Source organism: Triticum aestivum, chromosome 1A (genome assembly GCF_018294505.1).
Source record: "Triticum aestivum cultivar Chinese Spring chromosome 1A, IWGSC CS RefSeq v2.1, whole genome shotgun sequence".
Classification (NCBI taxonomy): Eukaryota; Viridiplantae; Streptophyta; class Magnoliopsida; order Poales; family Poaceae; genus Triticum; species Triticum aestivum.
The window spans coordinates 505062054-505070305 of record NC_057794.1 but is presented as its reverse complement, the minus strand read 5'-3'; the positions used below and the strand labels follow the sequence as shown (position 1 = coordinate 505070305).

Sequence of the window (8252 nt, the reverse complement as noted above, 5' to 3'; positions counted from 1 at the left end):
TCCCCTATACTTGTGGGTTATTGAGACCTTTTTCTGGCGCCGTTTCTAGGGAGCATAGCTATATTTGTTGCGTCACTTGGGATTATTAAAATTTATCACTATGAAGAATCTGAAGGATGCTAAGACTAAGATTTATCCCTCTAAAACGAGGGGAGGTAAGGAACTACCATCCAGCTCCGCTTTAGATTCACCTTCTGTTATAAGTAAACTTGCAACACCACCACATGATATCAATCTTGATATGTCGCAAGTTATTGATGATGCTACTTCTGCTATGAATGATACTTATGATGATGCTAGTACCTTGGTTGATGATGATGTGCCACTAGGTGAATTTCTTGACGAACAAATTGCTAGAGTAAGACAACATGATATTGTTGAAACTGATGATGAGCTTGATACTGAAAATATTGAAACACCTACTAGAACTAGCCCTCCTAGATATGAATTGCCAAAAGTACCGGAAGGTTATGTTATGAATGAGAAGACAACTAGAGACATTCTTGCTTGTAAGGATAGAGATGATCTAGAGAAATTACTATGCAAGTATAAAGAAAAAATCCTTGAATGCTCGAATGCAATACGATCCTAAATTTGCTACTTCACCTATCTTTATTGCTGATAAGGATTATGAATTCGCCGTCGACCCAGAGTTGATTACTTTGGTTGAATCTGATCCTTTCCATGGTTATGAAACTAAAACTGTTGTGGCACATCTTACTAAGTTGAATGCATAGCCACCCTTTTTACTCGTGATGAGAAAACTCACTATTACTATATTCTCAAATTATTTCCATTCTCATTAAAGGGTGATGCTAAAGCTTGGTACAATAATCTTTCTCATGGTTGTGTGCATAGTCCCCAGGATATGATTTATTACTTCTCTGAAAAATATTTCCCTGCTCATAAGAAACAAGCTGCCTTGCAGGAAATATTTTACTTCGTGCAAATTGAAGAAGAGAGTCTCCCACAAGCTTTTGGGAGGCTTTGCCAATTGCTTAATGCTTTGCCTGATCATCCTCTTAAGAACAATGAAATACTTGATATCTTCTATAATGGACTAACTGATGCTTCTAGGGACTTCCTAGATAGTTGTGTTGGTTGTGTTTTCAGGGAACGAACTATTGGGCAAGCTGAAGAATTATTGAATAACATATTAAAAAATTATGATGATTGGCCTCTTCATGAACCACCGCCTAAACCCACTCCGAAGAAGAGGGGTATATTATATCTCAGTCCTGAAGATATGCAAGAGGCAAAGAAATCTATGAAGGAAAAAGGTATTAAAGCTGAGGTTGTTAAAAATTTACCTCCTATTGAAGAAATACATGGGCTTGATACACCACCACTGCCTAAGGTGGTGGAGGTAAATTCTCTAATGAAATTCAATGATAATGATAATCCTCACAATATGCACCCTAGGCAGTGCCTTTATGAGCTTGAGAAATATATTAGAAAGCAAGATCACTTCAATGCAAATGTTATGAAAGAATTGAAATACAATTCTGATATGATTGCTCGCTTGAGTGACTTGTTATTTGGAATCTCAAATGATGTTAGAGGTGTGGAAAAGCATGCTTTTATGGTTAAACTTTGTTAGAACAAGTTGCTAAATCTCAAAGGGAGTTGCTTGATGAAATGAATAATAATATCAATGATCATGTTGTTAGAGTAATGACTAGAGGAGGTATAGGATGACTTAGGAACCACTTTATCCTGAGGGACACCCAAAAAGAATTGAACAAGACTCTCAAAGAGTTAACACTGATGCACGTAGTCCTTCTAAGAAGAAAAAGAAGAAGAAAAATGATAGGACTTTGCATGCTTCTAGTGAACCTGAAGTAGAAACACCTCCTGATAATGATAATGAAATTTCAATCTGTGATGCTGAAACTCAACCTGGTACTGAACACTCACCTTCTAATAATGAAAAAGATAGTGATGAGGTTCATGAAAATACTCAAACAAATAGTAAAGAACCAGCCAATGATGTCGAGATAGAACCTGCAGTTGATCTTGATAACCCACAAGCCAAGAATACACGATATGATAAAAGAGACTTTGTTGCTAGAAAACACGGTAAAGAAAGAGAACCGTGGGTTCAAAAACCTATGCCCTTTCCATCTAATTCAACTAAAAAGAAAGATGACGAAGAATTTGAACGCTTTGCTAAAATGTTGAGGCCAGCCTTTTTGCGTACTCGCTTGACTGATATCTTAAAAATGCCTCCTTATAAAAAGTACATGAAAGACATCATCACCAATAAGAGAAAAATACCAGAAGCTGAAATCTCCACCATGCTTGATCATTATACTTTTAAAGATGTGGTACCTAAAAAACTTGGAGATTCGGGAATACCAACTATACCTTGCTCCATCAAAAGAAATTATGTGAAAACTGCTTTATGTGATTTGGAGCTTGTGTTAGTGTTATGCCTTTCTCTTTATATAAAAGACTTGATTTGAATAAACTCACACCTACCGAAATATCTTTGCAAATGGCTGACAAATCAACTGCCATACTTGTCGGTATTTGTGAGGATGTGCCCGTTGTTGTTGCTAATGTTACTATTTTGACTAACTTCGTTATACTTGAGATGCCCGAGGACGACAACATGTCGATTATCATTGGTAGACCCTTCTTGAATACTGCAGGGGCTGTTATTGATTGGAATAAAAGCAAGGTCACTTTTCATATCAATGGTAATGAGCATACGGTGCACTTTCCGAAGAAACAATTCCAAGTGAATGGTATTAATGTTATTGAAAAATTTCCGACAATCACTATTGGAAGTTTTCAACTACCACTACCTACTCTTAAAAAGAAATATGAAATGCTTATTGTTGGGGACATTCAGATCCCCGGTTAGGTAACTTAGTGATTTACGAAAGTTCTTCGGTTTCATGCTAATCGAAAGTGGCTGTTAATAAGACTTGATCAACCTTATTAATGGATCATTTTTGAGAGGTGTGAAGTTGATGAAATTAGTAAGCACTACCTTCTGTCCCTACTTCTTGTTTTCTATTTTTATTAGTCAAACAAATTAAAATTCCATGTTTTGTCTATTTTCTGATTTTCCCGTGCATAAAAAAATGACCCAAAAATAAAAGTTTTCAGAATGCTCTGAAAATTTAATACAATTTTTTCTGAATATTTAAGAATTTTTGGTGCAAATAACATCAGAGGGAGGTGCACCAGGTGGGCACAACCCACCTGTACGCGCCAGGACCCCTAGGAGCACCCTGGTGGGTTGTGGTCCCCATGTGGCCCCTCTCACTTATCTCTTCATCCCACATCACAACCTACCTCCATCAAAAAACACCATTGCTCTCTCTCTCGTGTTCTTGCTCTCAAACCCGCGGATTTCGATCTCTTTGCTCGAATCTCCGTTTCTGAAACTGTTTCGGGTGATTGTTGCTTGGTACGTGACTCCTCCGTTTGTCCAATTTGTTTTTGCTTTAGTGGTTTATATTTTGAATAATTAGCTACTCTTGGTGCTGTTGTAGATGAGCTTGCATGTTGAATTGTTAGAGTTCTAAGTAGTTTGAATGCTTTCTATGGCCTCAATACATCCCTATGAGTAATCTCTCCCTAATATATATATATATATATATATATATATATAATAAAGCACGGATTGAGTTTCCGGGTTCACCGTCGTGGCGTTTTTATAAAAAAAAGTCCCTTTTCTTTTCGAAATTAGAACCCGCAGTCCTTTCTTTAGTGAATGAATATGGGAAAACGCTTCGGTTTTACAAAAAAGACCCTACGTTTATTCGATATTCAGTACGCGGTCCCTGATTCATCTTATCCAAAACTCGCCCCTTTCCAGCGGCGGCTCCCTTTCCAGCGAAGGCAGCGACGGCGGAGCACGAGCAGGTGAGGGGCGGCGCCTTCGTCGGACGGCTAGCCGTGGCGGAGGAGAAGGCGGACGCCATGGGTGTGGCTAAAGACGAGGCGGAGGAGAAGGCGGACGCCGTGGGCTTGCTGCATGGCTACAGCCGAGGCGGAGGAGAAGGTGGACGCCGTGGGCGTTCATGGAGGATGGTACGCCGGCCGCCTGCGCCGGCCGCCAGTCCTCTCTGGCCTCCTCCGTGGTATCCTTCTCAACCTCCGTTGCTCCTGTCGTGATTTGGATGGAAAATTGGAGGCCGGCCGTGTCCTTCTCCAACACAAATTGATGTAGTGCCCGACCCGGATTTGATTGGCTGCTATAAGAAGCAAGGGTCCTCGGCCGGAATCTCCATCTGGTTTTGCCTTTCGACCATAATCTCCATCATCCCATCGAAATTGCAATTTTTGACCAAACATCCAATGTCGCCGCCAAGTTCGCTGGAGGAAGAAGCGCCGACTTCGCCGGAGGAACAAGCGCCGAGTTCGCTGGAGGAACAAGAACGCCCGCCGAGTCCTGTGGTGGCTACACGAGAGGTATGTATCCCCTCTAAGCTACGCCACGGTGCGTTAGAGCCTGAAGTTCATCAAAACTTGACCTGACCGTCACTGACGCCACCTTGCTGCCGCTGTTGCTGGAGATGAGCTGAATAGCAAGCTTTGGTTGCCTCTTTGCTTCCACTTCACTGCTCTTCTACTATCCGTAATTATAAAACACCTAATACGATTCTTCAACACTTGATACTGGTGGTCATGGTCTTCTTCTCTTACTGTTGCGAGACTTGGTTTTAGTTAGTAATCTTGAGATCAACGTGTACTCGTGGATTGCTTAGGTGGAGGACCGCTGTTGGTTTTGTACCTAGATGCGACTGTGAATCATGTACGGTTCAATTCAGATTCATGTGGTATTTTTCCTAAATTTGTGCCTGCTACTGTTGGTCTTAACTATGAATAATGATTTTTGCAACTGTAGGAGAATTTCTTTGCCGCATCACAAGAAAAACAATTTGAAACACAGAACTGTACTGAACCTTCTAATTATTGTATGAACTTGCTTCACTTAATTTGAACTGCATACATAAGCTACTTTGCTCATGCATGCATCGATACTATTGTGTATAAATCATGCTTATGTATCTCAGTATGGCTCATAAATTTGTGTGTCTAAGATGACGATCTCAAAGACCATATTTTTTTTCATGCTTTTATGATGTTAAAATGTTTTCGACTCCCCTGTTGTAGTTACTATTTCTGTCCCCTTGCTCGATTATGCTTTTTCTTCAGTTAACAATTAGCTTTGCAGAATATAGATATGCTAGCTGCACCTAGGTTATGCTTTTTCTTCAATTAAGAATTAGCTTTGCAGAATAGATATGCTAGTTGCACCTGCAAAACAGGATTAGGATGTGTAAACAACTTTCCTCTATATAGTTTCTAGAGTTACAGGCCCATGTTTTTTGCTTAGTAACTAATTTTGTTTTTGTCCTGGTAGCATGTTTATAAGTGCCCCATATAAAGTATATGTACATATTTTGTGCTAAATCAATGTCTCAATTTGTCAAAACTGCATCACAGTTGCTCAAGACCTATATGCAAATGTTTGTGTGGAGCTAACTACTCTAGGCATGTAGCCAGTGTGTATCTGCATATTTTTCAGTAGAATTAAGTGCCTGGTGCCACTTGAGAGAATAAAAGAATGATCAACTATTTTTTTCATAGTTGTGATTTAGTCAACACTGATGTCTGTCTGCAAAAAGCTTATTTTGATTTGGAGTTGATTTTTTTCAGGCCCTTAAGATGAGTAATGAACATCCGTTGAGCCGTCCAATGTTGCCTGTGGCAACTACACCAGAGGTATGAATCCCCTTCATATTAGTTTGCATATGTGAGCCCTGGTACATGTATAATGCGTCTATTACTGTGACACTTTTCTCCATATATACCTTGTAATACTTTGTTTTATCTAATAGAAGCTGGGTGTTTTCCCTTCTGTCAGGGAAAGAAAATTTAGAAGAGCATGAAGTACATGCTCATTTTCGTATATATTTTAGGATCATTGCATAGTGAGGAACATTAAGGTTATACTTAAAAGATGAGAGCATATTCTTCAAGCTGAGAAGTAAACTAGAATTGCCAAGAATCACAATCATCATAGTTATCAGCCATGCAAGAGATCAAATGCCAGGTCTAAAAGTTCAACTCAAAGAACTAAGAACAAATAGGACTGCTTTTTTAGGTAACTGTGCATTTTGATGTAATAAGCCTAGACAACGGTCTGTATATCAGAAAACTTGGTTTTGGAGTGATTGATCTCCATGTAATTCAAATATATAGTGGCATAATTCGCATTACTATTCCTTGATCTTCCTCCTTGCCGAATTTATGATTGTCTTATACTATATCTGTCGACTTCGCAACCATCGTCTCCTTTGACTTCACCGCCATCGTCTCCATCGACTTCGCCGCAAGACAATCTGTCACCGCCTCCGCCGATTTTGCCGGAAGACCATCAGTCGTCGCCTAGACCTACTTTGAGGTACTTTTGAAGCATCTGATGGGTCTCATATGTTTGTCAAATCGTCAATTTACTACAGCAAATATAGCTATTGCCGACAGTAGACTATATTTCACTGACAAGCAACGCATCATGCACTCCTACATAAATGAATTTTGTTTGTACTTGAAAGAAGCAGAGTAAATTCGTAAGGAATGTTTAGTAGTTCAGTACATAGGTGACCAGAACAAAAGTAGTTCACAAATCAGTGATGGATGGGTCTCAATTATATTCAACAGGGCATGATGTTTACGAAAAATTACTGCTCACTGTATTTTGACAACTAGAAAAATGCAGTTCTATTTGAGAATGTAAATGTAGAAAAAAAAATTAGGTTCTGCGCTGAGTCCGCGGGTCTCACAAAGATGTAGGATAAATAAAATGTCAAAAAGATCATATTAATTCTCATGTGATGGATCATAATGTGTGTCTTGAACTTTCCTGTTTTTATGGTTTTGCAGCCCAGAATATTTTGACATGCACATATATAGCTACTTAATCAACAGAGTTCCTTTATGCTGTGTGGTAGACCACATTTGCTGATATGATTTACTTTCTCATTCTAGAATTTTTTAACATGCACATATGTATTGGTAAATTTTATCTCTATATACTTTTGCCTTCTACATACTGGATTGTAATATTTTCATCTCCTTTAAACAAAGCTACTGTCAGATGATGCTTCTAATGGTTGGAGGTTTACCTTTTATTTTTGTTCTGATTGCAGAAAATAGATGACAGCACTGTAACTTAATATTACAAAGAACATTGAAGAGGACTTTGATAACCGACCTTCAAAAAAAGAAAAAAATTCTGAATCAAGTGTTCTGGAGCCATCACCTATGTCACCAACTATGTCAACATGTACTCCAGTTTCTGAGTGTTTTGAATCGATTGTGCCAAAATCAGATAATCAGATAGATTGTGGTCCATTGCCATCACCTCCATCCCCATCTAGCTCGACATTATCAAGAACATCGGTCGAGCCGTACAATGGTGCCTGCAGCGGTTACACCAGAGGTATTTATCCCCTTGATGAAAGCTAATCACTGGATGTAATCCCCTGTTTTAGTTGTTGTTTCTGTCCTGGTTATACAGGCAGTTTTCAACAGCAGCAAACTAGCATGCCCAGTCTGAACTTTTAGAATGTTTTCCCAGTTCATGTTCAACTTTGATCCTTTTTCCAGTTAAAGTTCCAAGCAACTTTCCTGTGTGAATCTGAGAATCTCACTGAAATTTGTGTTTCATTGTGTATATTCATCGAGTCAAGTTTCAGACTGATCGTAAACAGACCTCGGTTTAAGCTGTGATGCTAATTTGATTTGTGTGCTGCACACCATCATCCATATCTTCGATTTCAAGCAGTTCCATGGCAAATCAAATACATTTTTTCCTTTATTTATGACAACACATATTTGACAGCTTAAAGCATGTACTATTGTGCATACTGAAGTGTAACAAGCCTTTCCCAGTAGCAAAATTGAGTATGATACCATGTTCTGAATTTATGATTTCGCAAGTGAGATGACATACAACTGAGTATGTTGTTCTGAATTTGATATGAGTGTTCTGCACAAATATTTCTCATGTTCAACTGATTTCGAACCGATGTATCTGAGTGTCTGATACACTGTGATAAAATATTGAAGTTATGTACATGTTGATAGTGGTTATCAAGCAAAGAGATAGTTCCCTAAAATGTTATTGGTTATCGCAAGAAGTTGATTCATTTACTTTTTTTGTGGGGGAAGTTGATTCATTTACTAATGTAGTAAGGGGCACAAACTAATTTTGTACATATACCTTG

General features: G+C 38.7%; 1 long non-coding RNA gene across 1 annotated transcript; it reads left to right on the top strand.

Annotated features, from left to right (window-relative positions):
- Positions 1-3961: 3961 nt before the first annotated feature.
- Positions 3962-7663, top strand: LOC123162812 (uncharacterized). The gene is made up of 3 exons (XR_006481496.1): positions 3962-4428; positions 5680-6427; positions 7173-7663. It is a non-coding gene; the product is annotated as an uncharacterized lncRNA (long non-coding RNA).
- The last annotated feature ends 589 nt before the right edge of the window (positions 7664-8252 follow it).